General features: G+C 43.4%; 1 long non-coding RNA gene across 1 annotated transcript; it reads left to right on the top strand.

Moving 5' to 3' along the window:
* The first annotated feature begins 17,167 nt into the window (after positions 1-17,167).
* On the top strand, positions 17,168-21,736 carry LOC144107860 (uncharacterized). The gene is made up of 3 exons (XR_013309421.1): positions 17,168-17,495; positions 20,279-20,327; positions 21,631-21,736. It is a non-coding gene; the product is annotated as an uncharacterized LOC144107860 (long non-coding RNA).
* The last annotated feature ends 3,856 nt before the right edge of the window (positions 21,737-25,592 follow it).

Raw genomic sequence — 25,592 nt, 5'->3', positions numbered from 1 at the left:
AGGCAGATTTACATTTATTAAGAAACAAAGTACTCATTAGCATGACCTAAGTGCACTAATACAGCTGCAAAGGAAGTCTAAATGTTCCACAGAAACTTAGTTGGTAGCTACAAAACTGTGCTGATCTGGACTTCGAACCTGAAACCAGCGCTTCTATGGAGCAGCCGCTCTAAAAACTAAGTCTGCCAGGACGACTGTCGGATAATAGGGCGGGATAGAATTGATCGATAGCTCGAGGTAGAAGGCGGTACCATTCAACGGAATGTTCTTTCAGCAAGATACAGTAAAACCACACTCCTAAATATCAGTATGCTTTCAAAACGTACGGACGCACATATACTCTGTGGAAGGATGCCACTCTTTCCCGCTTGCTGCGGGAATTGCTCAGAATTCCAGGTTCTTTTTTTTTATGCATTGAAATACAGTTCAGTCAACTTTTCAGTAGACACTGTAGCTCAAGAAAGTACCTGAATGATGTTTTTAAGACCACTGGTTGCTAAAGGGTCCATAGTTGCAAAAGATCAATGATAAAGTCAGCCATAATTACAAAGGGAATGTTCAGTGTTATCAAATGATCCAACATAGGTTCAAAAAAACGTCAAAGTCATCAAACCGGTATAATGAAGGAAAGCAGATAACTCCGACACCGATAACATGACACTCGTTGAAACGAGACTGAAAACAAGGGATTACAGAACAGAACTCAGGCATAGCTTCATAGAATGGTTACTCTTAAACAATTACCCATCCTCAGCCCCTTTTTTATTGTACTGACTGCTTCACATTTACATCCGTCAGGAGTTCTCTGTGCTTTGGGTACTGTTGAACCATGTCTTGCTGCAGCCTAAAATGCCAAATTGATGGCTTATCGAAGCCAATTGCAGGTGCAGCTCGTCTAGTTCTTTGCGCAAGTGCAGTGCGTTTAAAGGGAAGAAAGAATACGAACAGGATATGCTTCAAGACAGGCGCCGCCTAGTTTCCTTTAAGCAGCATTCGCCAACGAATTGCGGAGTACTTTGGAAGCGGTACCAGATTTCGCATGTTATGATTTCAGCACCAAAGCACCCTTCCAAAGAAAGAGGCGGCTAGCAATTTAAGGCCTTATTAGGAATAGCAAACACACGAGAGAAATGCACCTGTGCAGCCGTCGGTTCTGAAAGTTGGCGGCATCATCCACTCTCACTTAGGCAGTGTTCAAACGTAGAGACTTAGCATGACACGTTGAATTCCTGAACGCGTCCGCTAGCATTCCAAACAAGGCTTGCCTTCTTTTGCCACGTGTGGCCAAGTGAAGACTGCAAATTCATTCCATGATCACAAGAGAGCAATGTGGAATTAGTTTACAAGGCAGTCTTGTAATCTCCAGGCGCCTTTTTACCATGGTATACGTATATCGAGTGTACGCATGCTGTATTACTGCCATCGGACAGGACTGGCGCATCTAGATGATGTTCTAGTACAGGAAGCTGTAGTGTGTAAAAGTCTCGTCCATGTGGGGCGCAAATGACAAGACTCGTTGCTAACTTCGACCTGGTAGCATTCGTTCGCAGCACTAGCGTGGCATAATGACGCTTCGCATCTTGTCTCCGTCGAACTAGGCAAAATAAAAGAGACGATTATAAACATGTGTTCTGTGCGAGTTAGCACACGTTAAAAAACCGTAGCTGATTTAAATTATTCTGGACCCCTTCACTACTCTCATAGAGTGAGTCAATTCGGGATGTTAAAACCGCACAATATATAATCTTCATCTAAATATGGCTGACGCCACATGAGTCTGAGCCAGCTCTAATAATATCCTTTGGCTTTTCTGACGTTCAACACTTCCAATGCATCCGCTCCTGGTATTCATGATGATAATTATGATGATAGATTTTTATGGCAAAAATGCATCTGTTGCCAAAGAGTGCCATGACACAAGATATTTATCTTCTACACAAGGTGGGGGTCAAAGACCCAATTCCCAAGCGTTTCACCTTAAGACGAACACCAGACCAGCGGAAAGATTTTACCCATTGTATCACCGGTGGGTACCCGGTGGCATTGGGGTCGAACCCCGCACCTCCTGCATGCGAGGCGGATACACAGACCACTAGGCCAGCGCTGCGTTACCTGGTATTCAGATGGTGCCGTGAGATGTTGGCCGTCAGGTGGTTTCCCACGAAGTGGGACTATGCCATCACTTTTCACTTTTCGACAGAAACATTTCACATGGCCCACTCATTTTTAATCACGGCAATACTCAGTCCATACTATATGAATATATATATATATATATATATATATATATATATATATATATATATATATATATATATATATATATATATATATATATATATATATATATATATATGCTTGTAATATCACTTCCATACAATGTCGCTATGATTTCCGCACGGTATGCTTGACGTCAAAAGGAGTGAGTTTGTTCCTACTTAAGTCTCGGTATAGTTCCTATACTTCATATGGTTTCCGTTTTGAGCCTGGTGGAAAAAGGAGAAGAAACAATAGTTTTTTCATAAAGAACGTATCGGTAGGCTTCCCAGTCCCTTCCTCGCCTTCCCTTCTTATCCTCCCTCTTTACTTGCTAGGAGCAGACAAAACTTAACTCAGTATGCGCATTTCTTTCTCCGGTGAGTTTGACTTGCGAGCAACATTTTTTCTCGTCCGATTTATACGCATTGTTTAGAATAAGAAACACATCCTCGTACCAGGCTAATAAAAGAAGTATTGTAGTCATTTCTGCTCCAACAATGCCGTGCCGTGCTAATGGCATTTCACTGAACAAGTGAATGTGCTCTTTAAATTGGACGTTCGCCTTCGCGGAAAGTCCCATGCTTCGAGTACCCCCACAACTCACGCTACAAGTTATCATGTGCTACCGTAACACTTACAGATCCCGAATTTTCAGCTTGAATGTGGCAATTACTGCATGCATTTTTCTTATAAAATCGGTAATACACAAGTAATGAATGAAAACACCGTTATTTAATTTTATTGCTTCCATAGCAATTTGCTGCCGGCTCACAGCGAATTCAGACCGAACGTTTTCTCTAGAGGGGCAGAGTAAAGCCATATAACCTGATATTTTCCTAAATCTGACAAACGAAAACGTACTCTGCATGTCTACTCGTCGTTCTCTTGGGCAGCGGATATCGCTCTGAATCATCTGGTTTATTTAGCATTTCGTGATAAGGACGTTATGTCTCTTCAAGTTTTTTTTGCGTCGGTAGCAAACGAAACCTTAATGTCAGGAATTCCTTTATTAGATAAGTACATCCATATTTTGTCGCATAAAAGCTACTATTCTTTTTTACATGGAAAAAGAGCAGTCTAAACTGGATTCTTCTCTGTGCAGTGCCGGCCGTTCACATTTCCGTCGACATGCCCTGACGACTGCTTATGCTATCCAGTGAGAAATACGCCCAACAGGGGAACCTGCCTCGACCCGCAGCTCCCAATTCCTCCGGGCTATGCTCCTATGCAACGCCGCACACCTGCCAGAAGAAACGTCGGAGGATAAACTGTCAAAGTTGGAGGTGATCTTTGAGAAGATAAACACATAAATGTTGTCTTTCCTGTTTTCATTATTTTGATTAACTTCCTAAGCGGGGAGCGAGTTATTTATTTCTCTCCTCCATTAATATCAATACAGCGAAAGAGGCTAATATCGTAATATTTCAAATTACAAATTAAAATAGTGGTACTTGGTTGAAAAAATTACCTGCGGTGTAACTCCTGCTGAAACTGGTTAGAGAGTGAAAGTAGCGGTGTATCAGGGAAGCAGACATGTCTTGGCATATGTAACGTTGAGCGCGTTCCGCACACTGGATAGACAGTGCGCCCACCCTGCCGCCCTTGAAGGTAGGAGTTAAATTAATTGTTGATCGCGAGTGCTGGATCACCCAATGAACGCTGTGGCCTATTCAACCGCCCTCTACCGATGATTCGAAACGTCAAAGGTCAAGTAGTGCGACACCTTGGTGGACCACATATGGTGACACCTATAGCCACACAAGACCTCTGGCTCACTTGAAGGTCAACCGACAACGGACGGCAAAGTCGGCTTTACATAGCGTAGTGTAGCTTTTGTTTAAAAAAAAAAAAACTTGGTGGCACCTTTAATAAGTTTCCTAGGCAAGAAAACGTTACAGGGTCTAGAAGTTGCCACAGCCTCAAAATTCGAAAGGAGCCTTAAATTTTGAAGCGAAGGTACACCCAAATGTGGACTAACATTGATTAATGAGGAAGATTATTGTAGATTATTGAATTTAGTGGTAGTTTAAGAGGGATTAGTTGGTCGAATAAGACGAATTAGTGGAGAGTAGTTTGTAGGTTATTGTTGATTCGTGGCAACTAGAGGATGGATTATTGTGGATTAGTAGGCCTGATATTCCCGTAAGAAAATTCAATAGAAGCTACTCTAACCTTATAGCCTTCATATTTTCTAATTAAGCTCTGTTAATCCCGTCACAATGCTCTCGACTATCCAGAGAGTTTCGTCGCACAACAACTGCAATTTTTGTAGCGAGAGCTAAACTACGCCAGCTCTTCCAGCCTTCAGCGTCGCACCCTTGAGCTCTGTTGCGGCACCGCGGCCTTGAGCCGGTTGGTCACGTGGTGCGGAGCAGCTTTTGCTGACGGCGGCGTGGCGCAATGGCGAAACCGAGCTGCAGCAGCTGTGCGCATGCGCCGTGTCGAGTGTGGGGGAGTGGAGAGGGAAGAGAATGAATCCACATCCAGGTACGAAGATGAAGAAGGAACGCCCAGCGAAACGCAGCAGAGAAAAACTGACTTCGCAATTCCACTGAGCGAGTTCCACTCGGCCAGATGTAGCTTTCGCGTCGCTCCGGGTTCAACCATAGCTAATGCAAAGACATTTTTTTGGATAACAACCTAAAAGACATCGCATTATTATAAAATACAAGTGGAAATCATCTAAAGATTTTAATATTATTGCCAGCTGAGATAGGCCCCTTTTAATGCGAGAGTTCATGGCTCTGGAGCTTGCCGATACATCAACAATTTCTCCACTCCATCGACCAAAACCTCAGATCAAGACTGTAACCCAGAATTCCTCGCCATCTGAAGCTCTTTATATTCGACTTCGTCTAAACGCGGCCTTTACATACGCCTTATTACAGTAACGGCCTTTACAAGTCCTTATTACAGTAACTACGGCTCAGTAGAAACAGTGGATCATGCTTTGTTAGAACGTCTAGCGCACGTTGAGGAATGCACGTTATTTATTTATTTTATTTATTTATGTACATACAGCAGACCCTGGTTAGGTTCAAGCAGGTCGGGCACTGCACAGAATGAGTTAACCAGGAAAATCACATGGCAACTTGCAGTTTACAAAAAAGAGAGGGAAAAACATATGCATGCAGTTACAAAGCACGGCTGATGTCAAATATGTCAATGTTGGTCAGTGGGGAGCAGAGAGTTCCAGTCCGCTATTGTGCGCGGAAAAAAAGAAAATTTGAACACATTTGTGCGTGCGAAGTATGGTGCTAATAGGCTGGTGCGACAGTGGCGGGTGCTTCTTGCGGGCTGAGGGAAAAGATAGAATGACGGTTCAAGTCCCAACTTCCGTTTGAGCAAGAGGGAAAGAAAATCTAAACGGATACCTTTTCGACGACACACAAGGCGGGGAATACCATGAGAGTGCATTATTTCTGAGGGTGAATCAAATTTGGAAAATTTGGAGAACACAAACCTAACTGGCTTTCTTTGTATTTTTTCAATCTTCTTTATGTTGGATGCCGCGTGCGGATCCGAGACTACACACGCGTATTCGAGTTTTGGCCTGATCAAAGATAGATAACTATGAAGCTTTACGTTGGGAGGGGAATTCCGAAGTTTATGTCTCAGGAAACATAGTCTTCTGAACGCAGATGAACAGATGTTATCAATGTCGCCGTTCCATGACAGATCATGAGTGATTGTCACACCCAAGTACTTGACCAAAGTAACTTCCATAACGTGGGATAACACAAGAATATATGCATGCTTTATCGGATTCCATTTCCGGGTAATGCAGAGAGAAGCAGTCTTGTCCGGATTTAAAGCCATTCCCAACGACTCCACCAGTTCACTATATTAGTGAGGCTATTATTCAGGTCTATTTGATGACGAGCACTCGAGATTTCACGAAATAACACAGTCATCGGCATATAGTCTGATCTGGACACCGGGCACAACTTCATTGGCAATATCGTTAATGTACAGTAAAAACAGTAAAGGCCCCAGGACGCTTCCTTGGGGCACACCAGACGCAACAGGAAGAAAGCCGGATTGTTTTCCACCAAGAGCGACGTATTGTTTTCGGTTATTTAAATAATCACTTATACAAGAAATAATAATATGCGGGAGGCGAATGGAATGTAGTTTTAATATAAGGCTGCTGTGGGGGACAATGTCAAACCCCTTGCTAAAATCTAGAAAGATTGCATCAATCTGACCATTAATATCTAGTACTGAGGTAAAGGAATGAACTACGGATACTAGCTGCGTCACGGTAGAGTAACCTTTCCGGAAACTGTGTTGGAAATTTGTTAGTACCGAATTTCACTCTAAAAATTCGTTAATGCGGGTGGCGATAACATGTTCCATCATTTTGCAGAAGGACGAAAGTAATGACATAGGGCGGTAGTTTTTTAATAAGAGTCGGTCACCTTGTTTAAAAATGGGCACAATTCGGGCCGTCTTCCATTCACTTGCTACTTTCGCTGACAACAATGAGGTGCAAAACATAATAACAAAAAACTTGGCAACAGATTCGTCATATTTGCGAAGAAAAATGTTTGAAATATTGTCAGGGCCGGACGATGTTTGAGTTTTCAAGTTTAGAAGCGTAGAAGGCCCACCTTCGTCAGTAATAAAATTCGCTTCAGAGAGATAGGCAGGTGCAGCATCAAGTGTGCATGGTTGTGACACCGTGATTACGCTGTGGAAGTATTCGTTGAAATGGTGAGCAATGGCCCTTTGATCATTTACTAATGTATCAGCAAATAATACTTCAGAAACCGGTTTCCTTCAGAAACCGGAGTCCCTTATAAAACCCCAGAATTTGCTCGGGTCATTGTTAATGAAGTTTTGGAGATATATTTTGAAGTCATAATCATTTGATTTGCATACCGCGCCAGCGAGTGCCCCTTTAAGCTCCGAGACCAGATCAGGTTACATGTGTTCTTTTTTTTCGGCCGTTTTATTTTGCGCTTAAGGTGAATAATGTTCCGATTCATCCAAGGCGTTTGCTTACGGACATTTCTGCACTTTGTAGGCACAAAATTATCTAGACAGTAATGGCAGATTTCCTTGAATTTGGTCCAAAGTGCTCATGCGTTCGTTCCATAAAAACCTATAAGGCACCTTTCCAAGTGGTTTATTATGAGGGCATCATCAGTACGCGTGTAATCTTTGAATGTACATACTCGTTGCTGTTTGCGTACGCTGCACGCGTGAAAAGGTACAGCAATCCTCATAAGATAATGGTCAGAAAGCCCTTGCTGAACCGGTACAGTGCAGTCACTAACAGCACGAGGAACAAATGCCAAATCTAATATAGAATCGCGACTATCTGGATCAAGTCATGTGTGAACATAATATTGTAGATAGCATTCACAGGTTTCTTAGAGCCTATACATTCAAGGCGGTCCCAGTCAACATCTGGAAAATTCAGATCGTCGATCAGCAGTATTTTATTTTTTGTGTATTTTGACATATCGATTTGTAATTTGACTGAGTAATCATCGTTGACGTCAGGGGGCCTCTATAGCGCATAAAAAATGAAACCATGTCCCCAGCACGACAACTTAAGACAAAGGCATTCAAGATCGGGGACGTCTTCAGTTAAGGCGGATTCAATTTGGTTTTTGACAACAGCTACACCGCCGCCCCTTGAGGGCCTGTTCTTCCTGAATACCTTGTATGAGGGCGGAAATACGGCATCATCACCTATATCATTATGTAGCCAAGTTTCTGTTATAACGCTTATGTGGGGATCGTATTCGAGCAGTAAAATTTCAAATTCGTCCGCCTGATTTACAAGGCTTCGGGCATTAACACTGATTATTCTGAGCTGTTTTTCGGGCTTTAAAAGGGCCATCTTATCGAATCACTCACTCAAGTGCTTCTGACGTTCGATTATTTATTTTGACCTTTAGCCTGCGATAGGCAGCAGAGACGAGCTATGGACTTTTTATTTGAGTATTTAGATGACATTGGCCTTGTAGACCAACTAGTCCCCCTGTTCAGCACTCACTGCGATTCTCTAAGCAGTGATCTTTCTCATCCGATTTCCAGCACCTCATTCCATCGTTCTCTCCTCAAACACTCTCCCGATTAAGAAATCGGCGAATTTAAACGCCAGATAAATTGTCTATTTTTCAGTTAAAGACCTTTTCTATCTGTCTGTCTGATGTCGACAAAAAGGAAAGCAACGGCCCGAATACGGGACGAACATTAGAGACTATGACAAGTGCTCACTATAAAACGAAGATTGTTCTGCAAGTGCGCATACAATATCTAGTCAAGAGCAGTGGCGTAGCTAGAAATTTTGTTCGAGGGGGGCTCATTCGGCCCACCTGCTCCACTGCTTAGCAGAGTAGCCCACAGGCGATACGGCCTGAAGGGGGAGGACACACTCAGGCTGGTCAACAGCCTAGTGATCAGCCGGGTAACATACTCACTGCCGTACCACGTAACCATCAAGGCAGAAAAGGAGCAAGCGGAGACGATACTCCGGAAGGCGTACAAGACAGCCCTTCATCTCCAAAAGAAACACCTCGAACGACAAGCTCATGCAACTTGGAGTTAGCAACACCTTTGAAGAACTGAGGGAATGCCAGCTCAAGGCACAAGTACGAAGACAGCAACACAACAACCGGAAGGGCGCTCCTGACGAGGTTGGGTCGGGATATCGAAAAGCCGCAAAACAGTAGGGCCGCAATACCAGACCCGCTAAGAAAGAAAATAAGCATACAACCTATCCCCCGAAACAAGGACCCAAACCTCCATGTTAACAGGAGACAGGCCAGAGCAGAATTTTACGAGAGGCACATGGGGCACAGAGACAATACAGTCTATACAGACGACTCCCTCTACCCCCAAGCACACAAAAACTACGCCGTAGCGGTAGTCGTAAACAACCGAGGAGAACACATCACGAGCCTCAAAGCCGAAGTGTCCGATATAGCGGAGGCAGAGGAGATAGCTGTCGCCCTGGCAGCTAGACAAAGATATAGAGCAGGGAAATCCTTTAACATTTTAACAGATTCGCAAGAAGCGTGCCGGAACTATATCCGAGGCAGAATTAGCAGTACGGCGCTCAAAATCCTCGGTGGAGCCCCGCTCCCCGAGGAACGACAAACACAAAGTTTAATCTGGATACCAAGTCACGCGGGGATCAGGGGCAGTGAAGGGGCAGACATCCTAGCTCGATGAATGACCAGCCGAGCAGGAACGTCGTTAACCCCGGAGGAGTCTCAGGTCGCTTGTGGGGACAGCTATTCGGAATTACTAAACCTATAGATGGGGATCAGAATGCAGTATTCCCCACCGCATAAAGCATTAACCAAGGAGGAGGCCACAGTATGGCGTAGACTGCAAACCGGCTCCTTTCCTTACTTATACATACTAAACAAGATGTTCCCCCCACAGTATAGCGCCAACTGCCCGTGGTGCGGAGCACGACCGACATTATACCATATCACGTGGGAGTGCGAAAGAAATCATGCATTCCACAAACACAAAACACCATGTGCGGAGCAATGGGAGAGCCGGCTCACCAACTGCGAGCTCGGGGTCCAAAGGGCCCTAGTAGCGCACGCAAGCGAGGTGGCCCGACTCAGTGGAGCCCTGGAATAGGGGCCCACCCACGGCCAAGGAGGACCCAAGCTTCAAGATGAAGACTTCGTCCTCCACCGCTACCAACCCCCTAAGAGAATCAATAAAAAGCTTTTCATTCATTCATTCGAGGGGGGCTCATATTGCATCGCAGCCTCCTCTTAGTTATATAATTTGTAGGGGGATCAAATACACTAATCATAATTGCCCTGCCAATGCCGACACTATTGCGTATTAGATGCTGCAAAGTTTTGAATGCTACGCACTGTCTCGACAAGTAAAATATGTATATTTCATGAACGAATATATTCGTATGTCCTAAAAAACTGTGGCAGAAATAAGTCATATCAATGCTTCCACCTTTTTTTCTATTTGCTATATAAACAAAATGTCTCATGAAATTTAGAACTGCATTAGTTGGAAACCGGCAAAGTAGTGCATGTTCATGATATGAATAATCAAGTTGAGGACAAATATTTTACCCAGTCTTTGTCATTCAAGAACCTTGTTTACAATTTTGTACATATGCAATGACCAGGAAAAATCTCTATGACGCTGTCCTTCGTTCTAATATATTGCGCGGGCGCAACTGTCACCAGTCGAGTAACGTAATTGCACCGAAATTATAGTCGCAACAGACAACACATATAAAAAGCAGGAGCTCTGCAAAATATACATTAGAAATGCGAAGATACAATGAAATATCACCAATGCGAACATACAGCTTGAAAAAGGGCAAAAAAGTTTCGCTGCGAACAAAGCTCACTTTATGTATACACAAAACAGGACAAGATATTTAAATATAGGTATATTCTCTAATAAATATACATACCTAAGTTTAAGTTGCTCTATGCAATATGTCAAAAGAGCCAAATAAACATGTTGCGCAATCAGAGCTAGTAACCTTTGGGAAAAAAAGAGATACTATCCTGCAAGAACAACACTATGATCGCAGAAATCGTGATATCTATTTGGTCCATGCTGTGGTCGCGACAGCACCATATCGATTTAATAATAGAAGAAGAATGCAGACATCAATACAAAAATGTGCATTTTAGCTGCCTATTAAGTGGCAACAATCAATCTGCACAGAAAATTAAAGAAGGGTATTGGTCTGGTTCACAAAAGAAGTGAAAGCAGCTAGCAAAAAAAGGAAAGAAAAGGACAAACGAAAGCCACATATGATGATGATGCTTTTTCTCTCCGTCTTCATGACTTCACTCCAATTTATCTGCCTGAATTCTTAGCAGTAATCCTAGCCTTACAAAAATTAGAAACTACTGTTTCCTAGGTCCCGGTTACGACAAGTTCTCTCTCCATTTGCTCTTCATTATCCTCACCCACTGAGACTAGGCATTACCGCTCTTTAGGTTCCTGATACCCCTACAGCTAAATTAGGTAAGGTTGCTTTGGGTACCAGGTCACATGGGCTTTCACTTAAATGAGGTTGCAGATTCCTTATCAAGAGCATCTCTCTGCGGCCCAATTATTGCTGTCCTGCCAACCTGTGCATATACAGCTGCGGTGAGGTTTCGCAGATACACAATATTTCAGGAATTTGCGGCCTCCACTCTTGCGTCATCGCCCGACTGTCAGCATCTTCTGCATCCTTGGAGTAGCAAAGACTGGCGCTCACGCAGGCTCGAGGTCTCTTTCACGCGTTTGCGTTGCCGGGTTCCCGTTCTAAATTTCTGCCTTCACTGATCTGGCCTGGCGGTTTCCCCATTGTGCTCTTTTTGTGCCGAACCTGAGACAATAGATCACTTCCTGCTGTTCTGACACCGCTTCTCTCATTTGAGGAAGCGGTTTTTGCAAATTCCATTTCGTCAACTGAGTTTGCCTGTGTCTGTGCTTATTCTTTCCATTGGCGCTTCTTAGCTTGGACGAAGCGACAGGAGTGTGCGCTCCGCTGGGCAAAATTTCCTTCAAGAAACGCAGCGACTCCCATTCTCATTTCTTTTCCCGCTCTCAGTCAGTGCGACATTGAAACATTACAGGCATTGTATACTATTATGCACATTAAGCCATTGTCCCGTATTCGATCTTCAGGTTAACAGGAGCCCGGTCCTTGCGTCTTCCAGTCAATCAGACTGCGTACTATTGCTAATCCTTTTCCCGTCAAAACGTTCCTGTATCCAGCAATTAACCACCTGTGTCTTGGCCACTCCTCCGGAGTCGGTATGTGCCAGCATTGTTTCAGGCCTAGCTATCTACAGATGAATCGGTAAATTGAACTACTCAATATCTGAAAGTGTTTCTTCGGAAACGCCGTGTGGACCGGGCTTTCAGTGACCAAGGTCGGTCAAATTGGTTACTGATGTCCTCGTAATTTCCGTATTGGCATGATAATTTTGATCATAATAACTGTACAAAAAACGACAAAAATTTCTGCGGCTTTAAAGGCCACTACGCGGCCTGGAACCCTGATATGCCCTCCCCCCACCCCTAAGATGGCGTCTGGTGCACAGACAACGCCAGTCGTGCCTCGCCAGCCTCGTGAACCACCGACTTTCCATGGAGAACCGCACGGCTGGACGTGCGCGACCGTATGGCTGCGCTGAACGCATGCAAAGACAGTGCCGAGCTTCGTAACGTTTATTTTGCATTGGACTGCCCTGCCAAAGCGTGGTTTGAAAACCACGAACCTACCATTAGGACCTGGGCTACCATCAAGATGCAGCTACTGGGAACATTCATTATCGTTGTAGAGAAAGGAAGATTGGAGGCTCTGCTACTGTGACGAAATCAACCCGCAAACAAGACCATGACCGTGCATTTGGAAGAAATGAAAGACCTTTTTAGGCGCGCCAGCCTTGACATGACTGAAGAAAAGGAGCTCACTTTTTTTATGCGTGGCGTAAAAGGTTCGCCGGGAAAATTGATTTGGTTTGGTTTATGGGGTTTATGTCCCAAAGCGACTCAGGTTATGAGAGATGCCGTAGTGAAGGGTTCCGGAAATTTCGACCACCTGGTGTTCTTTACTGTGCACTGACATCGGACAGTACACGGGCCTCTAGAACTTCGCCTCCATCAAAATTCGACCGCAGCGGCCTTAAGACGCCCCTAAATTCCCGCGCGCCAAATTTACGAGTTGAGGACTCTCGACAACCGACAACTCTGGTTCTATTGTGGTTATGCCGGTGACATACTTCGTCACTGCCCGTACAGACGCATCTGCCAGCGAGGCTTCACCAGGACTCCGATTTCAATCCGGTTTACACTTTTAAGGAAATGTGCGGTTATTACAAATCCACGCACCAAACTCTTCCCACCCCGTGTAAAGGGCTGGGGAAGGCCAACGAGCGGTTACTCCTGCGCCTGCTCACTAACACGATGCTGTGCCCGGCAACTCTAAAGCATTTCGGTCCTCAATTAGACGGGTGGTGCTCCCACTGTGGGAGGTGTCTGACACCTACCACATAGTGTGGGCCTGCCAGCAGAACCCATTCCTACCCCCTATCCGAAACCCCACCCGAGAGGACTGGCAGGCGACCCTTGTCTGGCTGCTGCACCCTCGAGGCCCAAGGGGCATTAACGCAACACACCCGGGCTGCGGCAACCGCCAACGGGGTGCCTGACTAGGCATCCCACCAAGTGGTTGTAAGCGCGTGACCCTTCAGGTCACGACCCCCAACATCTCTCTCTATCATTAATGTTCTCACCACCACCACCACCACCACCGGCCCGGCCAGACCGGTTCCGCCTCTGGTCGAGGCGGCGTTTTCCCGTTTTCCAGAACTGATGGGAACCGTCTTGAGTTCAGGTTTGCACAGCTTAAGGTGAATACCCCTCTCCGTTTCTGAAAAGATTACAGCGGAGAGCAACTGACTCGCCTCTCTTCACGCTAACCCCGGTTTTGGGCAGAGCAGGAAGTGAAAACCAGTCTGTGAACGAGGGTGTTTCCCGGAAATCAACTTCTTGTAAGTCAGTTTTTCTGGAATTTTGAAAGTTGAAACAGATAATTCTCCTTCACAGACAGCCCTTTAATTTCCCGTTCTGCCAACAGAGGGGAGGTGATTCAATCGCCTTACATTTTACTCTTTTTCAAAAAGAAGGGAGAGTGATGCCCCTTAATCTCAGCGAACCTGAAGCCTCACTGGTTACCACCAACTTTCGAGATCGAGTGTAAAGGGCGGTTCACATGCAAGCGATTCGGCAAATACAGCGAACAGCGGCGCAACGCTGCGAAGCGATTCGCGAGCTTTTGTTTCACACGCGTCGCCACTGCACGTTTCCCACTGCTGCGAAAACCAGTGTTGCTGGCAAAAGATATGCGCTTGCAAAAAGATTTCGTGGCCTGCAAACACAAAAAAGTGTAATATGTAAGCACTATTTTGTCGTTTATTTTCATATTTTATTTAAATATAAATCTCGCGTTGTAAGCATTCAACACCACTTTATATAATTTCTTTTTTAAAAAATTTCTTACGTGCGGCGTAGAAACACAAACGCTGGTCTGTGTTCATGCTTTTTGCACGAGGCCTCTACTGGTCACGTGGCAAGGTGTCCGTTTGAGTGTTTAAAATGACGCGGCAATCTGGACACCTTTACCAGACATACAGTATCCGTTATGCATACTTTCAGGTTCTGCACAATTGCATGCAGCTGGATAGAACAGCCACGCATTTTTTTTTAGTACAGCTGCGTTACATGTTCACTCTGAGAACGCTTTGTGGTTCGTCCCGCGTAATATTCGTGCACTTTTCTGAAGCAAGGTAGCCAAAATCGAGACGGGCTCTCTATGCACCATTATATCATGTTTAAACACGTACGGACCGTTTCCAGTAATGGCAGTGTTATTGGGTGCAAGCCCGCGGGTGCGTTTTTTAACTGCGTAAAATTTCGTGCTGATGTTTTTGTACCCAAAACAGCGTTTTATATACCAGTTTTCGAATCCTCACAAGCATTCTTCCAGCTGAAGCACAAGCCATCAGATAGCATGGAATCAATTTTAACGCAGCAGCATCTCTCCCAACTTGGGCACACGCAACCAGCTTCCAGGCGCCCTCTGCAATATGCTGGGCGATAACTAGTTCCACATAAAAAGAAATCGGAAACCTTTTTTAGCAACGATGAGCCAGGCCGCCACGTAGTACTATTTTAAATAATATATTTTATGGTACTAAAATATATGAGCACTTTTCTACACCTCTTTTTATTTCGCAGCTATATAGTAATGTCCGAAAATGACAATATTTAGGCCATTTTCCTGACGCTGCTATCTTTACTGGCCGGAGCACGCTGTGAACATCGTAGGTTAATAGTGTAAAACTGAATCTGTTAATTGCGGATATTTGTAATTTTTCCGTAAAGGATAGTTAAAAGCCAGTTCCGACTGTCGCTTTGCGGTGTCAGCAAATTCCGGAAGTATACCATGGACATCGTTTCATCGGATGAAATATATATCATAGAATTCGGATACCGAGCCGAACATCACTTACTGAAACGATCGCAGCTACACCAAATAAATGTGTTAATTACTTTTGTCACGAAACAGAGAACGGTGGCTGATATATAGCCTAAGCTATGTTAGATTATTCAAACTTACGGCAGGCTAATTCGCGAAATGAACTGAAAAACTAAATTTAGACTCGAGCTAGTTAGAAAGGACTTAGAATCTAGCCAGCTTCTATGTAATTTCACCCGCCCACGTGATCAGTGTATATCAGCGTTTCGTTATTTGCTTTCGTACCTGGGCCCACTATGGCACTGCAAAATGACAGCAATTGTTGTAATTGCGTTTTACCTGTGTTTCTCATTTTCTGGTCTATGTTTCTTTTCTGTATGTACGTATGTTCTGTACATATCTGTTTCGAGGGCGGGGGACGGGGGTGTATGCATGCGTTTTGCAATAAGAATAAAATTGGCGCTGAAATTTTCGTTCACTGTAATTCCTCATATGACATCGAGCCGGCGCTTTCCCAGAAGATGTACCGAGCCACCGGCGTCGCTCAATTGCTCAAAAACCACATAAGCAACGCACTGTTGCACGCAGGCAAAGTTTGAAGGAAAGAAAGGAGTTCGAGGAAGTGTGATTTGTTAATAGAGTAGGTAAGCCCATATTCGCAGCGGCGTAGCGCTAAGTGGCTGCGATTTTGAGAAGAAAACGGAAGTACAAAGTAAGCGCTATAAGCGCTAGTAACCAATTATGGCGAGCCCTCAAAACGGAAGTACAAAGTAAGCGCTATAAGCGCTAGTAACCAGTTATGGAGAGCCCTCCTTTTCGTGATTATTTTGTTGTGCTCATCAAAAAAATTCTTTTGGGCTATTTTCGTGATTCATGTCGTTTTCACATTCGGCTACATTTCGTCTACTTTTTCACTCTCTTTCGCGTTTGTGCTTGGACCCATCTGCCATCACTGTTTGTGGCATTCACATGCTTAGCCGTGTGCGCCTCAGGCTGAAAATTCTCTAGGGACTATGCCCCTGCCTGCGTAGCAAAACAAACGCGGACGCCCTATTCTTGCCCTGTGGGTGTTTGCGCAACGGAAGTGCAACCTTTTCTTTTGGAGGAACCTCGGTGCCAGTATTTGGGTTTGAAGGGTGCTTGCAAGCAAGCGTTTTTACTTTTCTGGCACAGAGCACACGCACACTGATCCTTAACACCCCCCCCCCCTCCCAAAAAAAAAAAAAACGGAGCTGCATGAGACTGTTCGAAACACGTAAGCCTGGTTTAGCCAGCTACGTGGGTTTAGTAAAGATGCGTTTTCCTAAAAAATAAAAGCCAGCTGAAACATCTGAAGAAAGCAAGTCGTGCCTGGTTACTGCGACCCCCGTTAATATGGACGACTCGAATTAGGGACAATTTCACAAACCTGGCCGTTGCGTCAGAAAATGTCATGACATCTGACGCGAAGGCAGCCACGGGCCCGTGTTCAGTTCCTTGCGGAATATCGTAAATCTTACGCACGCACACACACACACACGCACGCACGCACGCACACACGCACGCACGCACGCACACACACACACACACACACACACACACACACACACACACACACACACACACACACACACACACACACACACACACACGCGCGCGCACACACACGCACGCACACAAAGGAGGCAGATTTGGAGCCGTTTCTTTCTGTCCCTGTGCAAAGCCTGTGGGGAGGGAGCGCAGACGAGCCGCCGTGCCCTTGAAAACAACCCGGCAAGCCGTCCGGAACAGCGTTTCCTTCTCCTTTCTTTTTCTTTCGCCGCGTGGGCGCGGACAGCTGCGGGTACTAGTAGAAAGAAACAGCGAAGAAAATTAAACATTTTTTTTTTCGTCACGTGACCGAATAAGCTGGATTTTGGCTGCATTGGAATCCGAAGCCGAAGGCAATCTTTCCCGCCGGCATAGCCAGCATGGCCGCAGTACGTTATGACGTTGGGCACAATTTTCCTTCATGTCAGGCACAATTCGGCGTTTGCACGGACATTTTTCTGCTGCCTGCAGCTGCTTCTAGTCCTAGGGTGTGTTTTTCTAGTTTTCACTCTGTGGCGAACGTGTTCAGTTCAGGATGCTTGCTGCGAAGACGGATTTGGGTTGCAACGATTTCGCGTGTGCGACTTCGTGAGGCCACCTGCGAGGGCGGATCGAGCACGCCAGAAGAGTGGAGAGTTGCTTCCATCTTGACTTTGCGTCGACACATGTAAGTCATCAAGCAGTGTGTGCACAAGCGTAGAAAGCTGACCTTGTTCACGTGAGTTAGTCTTGGAAACAGCGCTAAAGATGCACAACACGAGCGCCTCTGTCTTTCTCGTCCCTTTCGGCAATGCGGAAATTTGCTCGAGTTCGTAAGTATTCATCACTTTTGCTCACAGTGCAACAAGAACAGGACACGAGACTAATGACCAACACAAACAAACGGTGACTATCAGCTATTTTTTATTGAACGAAATGCGTATATATACATACAATGAAAAACTTATCAAGACAACAAAAGCCATCTGGAAGGCATGTGGGAGGTGAGATGACTAATTTCCCTCTCAGATAATGTATATATATGCCTTTATTTCTTCAATAAAAAACCCGTGAATAGTCAGCGCTTCTTTTTGTTTGTCTTTCGTCTCGTGTCTCATTCTTGTTGCGCTGTGAGCAAAAATGATGAATATTTCTCGTCCCGTCTTTCTCGCAGTTATCAAGACGAAGCTGGGTGATTCCACGCGGGATCAGACTGCCTAAATATTTCAAATTTTAAGTTTTCTTGATTCAGTAGGCCAACAATGATTTTGTTTTTTTGTGAAAGTGCTAATATTTCAGAAGAAAAAAATTATAAACGATGCAGTTGCAGAGGCAGTGTTTTCAAGCACAGCTCATTTTCGCAAATTTCTCATGACGTAAGAATCTAGATGCGAAAGCCATGATGGGTATATTTCTCGTGCTAAATTTGCAGGTGCGAAGGAATATGTTGGCCTTATTTCCTCAATTTTGAGGAAGAGCGTTTGCTGGAAAAAATTTCTATAACGACACGTCTCAAAACGAGACTATATTCAAGAATTTCTTTCTCCGCAAATATTAAGCACATTTTCAAATTTGCACAATATATAAGCATTGAGTTGCTAAAAAGGTGTATCTACTTTCATTGTTATATAATGTACAGAAGTGCAATAAATATTGCCATAAATTTGGCATTTCTGAACATAGTAGTGTTTTTCGAAAATCTGAGTACAAAAAACCGCATCATCAATTTTTCTTAAAACTCTGGAACCACAGCTCTAGAAGAAGGTGAAAAAAAAAGTATGAAAGAAAGTGTTGCATTATTTCGTTTCCAACAATGTTATCCAAGCTCAAACTTGTAGTTTATTTAGCATCAGCGGGAGGTCCTAAATAAAGGGACGCAAGCAGCAAGCACGCCCTATATTTTCCCTAGGTCGCAACACCTTTTCCATCAGGAGAGAGCATACTCAATACTTTTTGTGGACAGACACTGATCTGTGACGTAAGCAGGATTCGGTAGTGCCGTTATCGCCGGGTGCAGGTAACAACTTGGACTGTGGCCCATAGGAATGAATCTAAATGAAAGTTTTGTATATAATTATATTACTGCACAGTGCAATTGTGAAGCTGTGTGTGTCCCCATGCCCTCGATTTGTCGTTTGACTGCAGGCATACTGTGGCTAATTTTCTTTTCTAATCCACGTATGATTTAAAAAATACATTTTGGTTTCTTTCTTAGCCGCTGTTAATTTATTTTGATTTGTTATGCTGGTATATCCTAGATTGGTGATAGCTATGCGGCAGTAGGCATTCCTTCAAGTTATGTACAATTTTCTGTAAGCTTTTGCTTATCACAGAGCCTCGGAAATGCCCATAGTGAAAGCCTATGGCACAGAATGTGGATTTTTAAAGCACATCTGGCAAGCACATATTGGGATGTTTTTTTTTTAAACATTAACTTTGAAATGATGCTTTATACTTCCACTTCCAGTTCTACCATGTAGTTGGCTTTTTTTTTAATGAAAGACAACCTTATAGGTGCACTGTGCAGTCAGAAAATTCTATTGGAAACTCGTTTACTAGCACTCAGCAATACCGGTGCTACTGAATTCTGTTTACATTATAGATCGGTGTCAGTCCACAAAAAGTATTAGGTACGCTCTCTCTTCATAGAAAAGGCATCAGTCTTGGGATATGGGGAAAATTTAGAGCAGCGGAGAGTGTTTTCTGCTTCTTCCCCCTAATTTAGGCGCTCTGGGTGATGCTCAAAAAACAAATTTTAAGCTTGGATAACAATGTTGGAAACAAAATAATGCAACACATTCTTTCGTACACTTTTTGTTTCCTCCTTCTAGAGGCTTGTTTCATAAGGTTTAGGAAAAATTAGAGATGCGGTGTTTTTTCTTTTGATTTTTGATAAACACTACTTTATTCAAAAATGTCAGTATTAGGGTGATTCTTCTACCACTTCCCAATATTATGTAACAATGAAAGCCGGTACACTACTTTTTTCACCTTGATGCTTAATAATTGTGCAAATTTGAAGGATATGTGTTATATATTTGTGGAGAAAAATGAAAATAACGTCGTTTCGGACTTGTCTGTTTCGAAATTTTTTCCATAAGCGACAACTTCCTCAAAATCGAAGAAATAAGCCCACATATTCATTCTCACCTCTACATTTAGTACGAATATTATATACATCATGGCTTTTGTATTTAGATACTTACGCAATGCAAATTAGCGAAATTGAACTGTGCTTGGAAATGCTGCCTCTGTCATGGTATCGTTTATAATTTTTTTCCCCTCAGATATTAGCATTTTCTCAAAACAAAATTTACTGTTAGCCTACGGAATAATTTTCGTATTATATGTAAAATAATTGAGAAAATTAAAAATGAATATTTAGGCAGTTTGATGCCATCGAATGACACAGCTGTCAGAAGCGATAAGATATGCATCTTAACTTATAAATATATGACCCTTTATGCGCAGTGATTAAGCATCGACCGTACTCGCTGCCGTAACCTGGAACCGTGAAAGCGTGAGTACTGCGTCTCATGTTTATTTGGTGTCATGTACGCTTGCAATCAGCCAGGTTTTTTTTGTGAAGTACTGTGAAGTTAAAGGTTGTTCTTTTGTTTTGTATGGTTAGCTTACTAGGGGAACATTTTTGTTTTATTTCAACCTTATGGTTTATGCTTCATGGGGCTTGAAGTTCCGAAGCGACTCAGGCTATGAGAGACGCCGTAGTGGAGGGCTCCGGAAATTTGGACCACCTAGGTTCCTTCAGCGTGCACTGACATCACACAGCACGCACGCGCACCAATCAGCACTCAGTGCAGATATATTTTTAGAAGTCTGTAAAGCGAAATTATGAACACTCTGCATATTAAAATTGATGTCTGATGATGCAGACAGTCTGCCTTTCCAAATGTGGTGCATCAGGTCAATTTATCACCTTTTTCTGCTAAAGCAGTACTAGCATCACTCTTCCCCCTGCGGCAATATTTTGTTGTGTGCGATGCCGAGGCATGTAGTAAAAACATTCTTTAGAATAAAGGCATATAAGTAATCTTCGAGGGTAAATCTAACTGCTTTCGTATAATTGTCGAATCAGATGTCTTATTGTACCATAATTTTTCACATGCTGTTCAATTTAAATGCAGTGCTCTACACATGGTACGCCCAAGAAGTCAAGGAAATAAAGGGCTTAAGTCTGGTTTATTAAAAGTGCACTAAGCAGCGTTTAACACTGACAAAATTTAAACTGTGCAACTTCACGACTTCCTGTGCTAGCGTGGCTTACGCTTTTCGTAAAAAAATGCAAGCATGCTGTTGCATAAATTGCTGCCACCGAAGCTGCGACTTGCTTGCAGTGTTCTTGGCATCCAGGCTCTATCTTCTACTCTCTTTTAATGTGGGCCAGGATATGAAGTACACCTTTGGAACGTAATTCCAACAGGCGAAAGCAATCATTAAAGACTATTGCCTATCCGTGCTTTGTGATGCCTAGTGTGCTGGGCCGCCATGCTGCGATATGAAAGAGAGCAGCAGCGCTTCTTTGTGTTGGCTTTCCAGACCGTAACAGGCTGCCAAAAAGGCAGACGCGCCCTCCCGGTCGAGCCACTGTAATATATTCTAGTTCACTATAATGATGTCATTCTAGCTGTTACAATTCCGTCTGTGAAATAAAATGCTGTGGCTTCCTGGACAGTACTTCTGTGCAGTAAATTTATATGAGAAGGCCTGTTTACATTAAATTGTGTTACATATTTATGATGATAAAAGGACAGTATGCATTTTTCGGAGGATTACCTACATCAACGTGTTCATATGTAATGCAGGTTGCCAGCAGCTCGTTTTGCTGCTTGCCCTACAAGCAGTGCCACTGCGACCACTGGTCCAGGTCCTGGATCATTTTGCACTTGGAAAAGCTGGGATTTCTTCAGTGAGTGCATCATTTGGAACTTTCTTACAGATTTCTCAACATATAGGATGTCAATAAAACATTCAACACTTTGCTTTTGAAATGAGTAATGTCCAGATGTATGTTTATGAAGACTTGTGCTTGCAGATTTATTGTAGAAGCTGCCTTTGTGAAGTGCTCATTTGACTACAAACCCAGCAGTCGTGGTTCTTTTTAGTCGAAGTGACTGAAAAACTATTGTTACTGTTGCCACTGTCTCAGCAGAATAAGCATCAGAGCATAGTCTTGCGTTTCCAGCTTGTCACAGCTGATGGAAAGTTCGCAGTAGCAGCGCCAGTTACTTAATCTCTGTTATTTTTTTTTGGTACTGTAATGTACTCCTATATTAATGTGGTCTGATGGAGGATATGAACTGATAGCAGTGTGAACTAATATACATAGAGGCTAAAAACTGTTTCTTTTCTGTCATTCACAGTTTATTAATATCGGATTCTTCTGCTTTTTATGTCTTTGTGATTGTGAAAATGTTCACTTAAGCATTATAGGGACAATTACAATTGATTGAGTCCCCGTAGCCTGAGTCGCTTTGGGACGTTAAAACCCCATAAACGATAAACCTTACAATGGATTGAAGTTTGCCTGTATCAAGTCTGTGTAATTATAAGGACAACGAGACCACTCTGAGCAAAAGTGAGGCTATTTTAAGCTAGCAATGAACAAACAACAAAATACAAGCGTTACCATGGCCAGCCGGCTAAGCAACTACGCGTATCTGTAGTTAATTTTTGGCGGCGATAGCAGAGGCTTTCCTGCACCTCCATTCACTTGAGAACGGTGGCAACCAGTCTTTGGGTGTGTACGTGAGGAGTTTGAATCGAGTATGTGTATCACGAGTTTGAATCAAGCTTTAGGAAATATTGAAATTCAGTAACCTCAATCCCAAATTGGTTCTGGTTGCCATACAAACGTTAATGTGCCGAGAAAGAGCTAGAGAGTGTACCAAAAACACTAATTAGATTCTAATTAGCATGACTGGGTAGAAGTGAGATCTATGAATCCGTCGCTCCACTCCAAATGTCCCACACATTGCGCTAGACCACTTCCAGTTTGTTGAAGAAAATTCATTAAAAGTGGTCCCGGCGTGCGTTATCTAAGCTAAAATATTTTTGCCGAAGAAAAGTTTATTGGTGAGGTGATCTCAGTTTGAACACTTTAGAAAGGCGTGAAACCATGCACTGCTCAATAAAGATCAAAAATCCAAATATTTAGAAAACATTGGAGAAATGCAGAAACTTTTAATGACATTTGCACATATTCTGGCTTTCGATATGACTCAGATTGTGTATTTTTGGACGGTACAAATAGCTTTAGGTTGAAATAAATTTAAAAAGTTTACTATTTTGACATTTAGAAAAATATCAACTGCCTCTCAGAATGGCCTTCTTGCCTACCTAGATTTTAATTACCAATAAAAAAAGTTACAGCTGCTGAAACTGAATTCCCCGAAGTGAATTAAAATACAGAAGTTGCGGCAAAGGTGGCTTCGGAACTTGAGTACACACTTTTTTATTTAACCCTGAGGTGTTCCAAGTCGAAATACAGACGATGTCGTGGTAAATATAATAATTTATTGGCTTTTACATCTAAAGTTTTAGTTGAGGTCGTTTTTGTTCAAAGCGAGAAAAAGATTTTTAACGTCGAGCTCTCGTGCTGCTATTTGCGTCATCTCTTAACGCTTCATCGCGTAACATAGCACCGGTCATGACACATTTATGGCCGCATAATGACTTCACTTTACCCTCACTTACTGTAGTTCACATTAAGGGCTGGAGCGAAGGCAGGTATGGCATGAAATTCGGCGGGTGGTATGCGATAAGCGAGTTCGTTTTCGCTTTTGAACTTCAAACGAACCCGCTATTTCATAAGACAGCCAAGAGCAGCAAAACTACGGCTCTCAGTGTGCTGTCTCGCTTGAGCCGCAAGGAAGGAACGACCACCCGGCGCAGCTATCGGGACACCAGTCACTTAATGTCCGAATGACATCACGGAAATCATGTGTCTCGGAGCGCACGTGACGGTACGAAGTCCTTAGCACGGCTTCTGGTAACGCGAGACACGCTGGCGCTGGCGCGGCCCGCTCGAGTGAAGCTGGCTTGTTCTCGAGTGATCAAACATACTGTGACCGCGGTATCGGCACGCAGCTGGCTCCTTCCTTAATCATGTATACTCTTTTTCTTGCATAGCAGGCAACGCTGCCAAAGCTAGCAAGCCTTTTTGTAAAGGCCAAGTTCATCCCCAAAGTGTAGTTCACCATACAAGCACAGTGACCACATGCCTATTTCGTGCTGCAAATCTCAATTACTGGGAGTGACAGCCTACTGCCCTTTGTTTTACCTCTTGCCACATTTTTGTCCTGCGGCTCATCGAGACATCGAGAAGTAAAAATTACTTGTGGTGATAAGACATGCATCCCATAGGATGAATCGCATATACACCATCCGCGCCTGAAAAGTATTCCTCACTCCGTTAAAGTTATAGTAAGAGGTCCTGAAGACTAAACGCCTCAAAGCTTTGAGCGTGATTTTCAGTGATGCCAGTTCATTTTATACCGGTTTGTTTCGTTCAAACACTGAGCGCGGCTTCGAGAAGAACAGATGATATGTGGAGTAAAATGATTGCGCACACACAACATCCGCAGCATTGCCTGCTCTGTAGGACACGGAGTATATGTGTCTGTCATGTCTCTGACAACAATGACTTAGTATGGCATGAACACACTTAATAACAATCTCACTGGTGCACGTGCCACCCCAGCAGCGCAAAGAAAATCTTTTCGCACGATTATCTGTTCCTCTACACAATGTTCTGACGCGTGTCCGCAGTAGAAACTTCACTTAGGATGGAGGGCTGTGCTGTGCTCTGTGATGAAGAGGTGCAGAGACGACGCAGCTCGCGGTGGACGAGCGCAGCTTCAAACAATTTATTCTCGCTTTAAACAAAAATCACTTCGATTAAAACTTCAGAAATGAAACAATAAAGTTTTATACTAAACCTGCATCGCCGGTATTTTTACTTGGACAACCTCAGAGTGAAATGAACGAGTTTTTATAGTCCCAACCGCACTTTTGTGCAACTTCAGCATTTTCTTTCACTTCGACTCATTCAGTTGCATGAGCTTTAACATTTTTATAGGTAATACAGATCTAGGGAAGCAAGATGGCAATTTCTTAATTTCCAAAGAGGAGTTGATATTTTATAAATATGAAAGTAGTAGAATTTGTACATTTTTTTTAAATTAAAGAAAATTACACCGTTCAAAAATGCAACATTTTAATCATATCAAAAGCCACAATCTGCTAATGTCAATAAACCTTTGTGGAGTATCTTCTAAAAATCTGAATTTTTTGTTGATCATTGAGCGGTGTGTTTTGACACGTTTTCGAATAGTTCAATCTGCGCTCACCTCATGATTAAATTTTTTGGCATCCGGCTTAGATTTCACACTGCAAAAATTTTACATGAATTTTTTTAACAAATTAAATATGGTTAACATTAACTCTGGGACGTTTGGCTTGGAATGACTCATCATTGACAGAGTCAAGGGATGATGTTTTGGGTGAACTGTGACTTCTTTCACACTTGGCTTTCCTGATTGCGACCAATGTCCCCACAGTGCTTCTTTCTCTCAATGTGGTTATTTTCGTTGTAATTTGATTTCTGCTCAGTCATAATACAAGTCATAATTGCCCCCCCCCCCCCAAAAGTCCCTGCGTTTCTAGTTAACCAAAGCTTTGGCACTGTTACTCTAAAGGTACCACTGTAAAGAGACACAAAGTACCTTGGTTGTGACAGTGACCAGCGCGACTGACTGCATGTGCC

Source organism: Amblyomma americanum, chromosome 10 (genome assembly GCF_052857255.1).
Source record: "Amblyomma americanum isolate KBUSLIRL-KWMA chromosome 10, ASM5285725v1, whole genome shotgun sequence".
NCBI lineage: Eukaryota > Metazoa > Arthropoda > Arachnida > Ixodida > Ixodidae > Amblyomma > Amblyomma americanum.
This window is presented reverse-complemented; position numbering and strand designations above follow the sequence as displayed.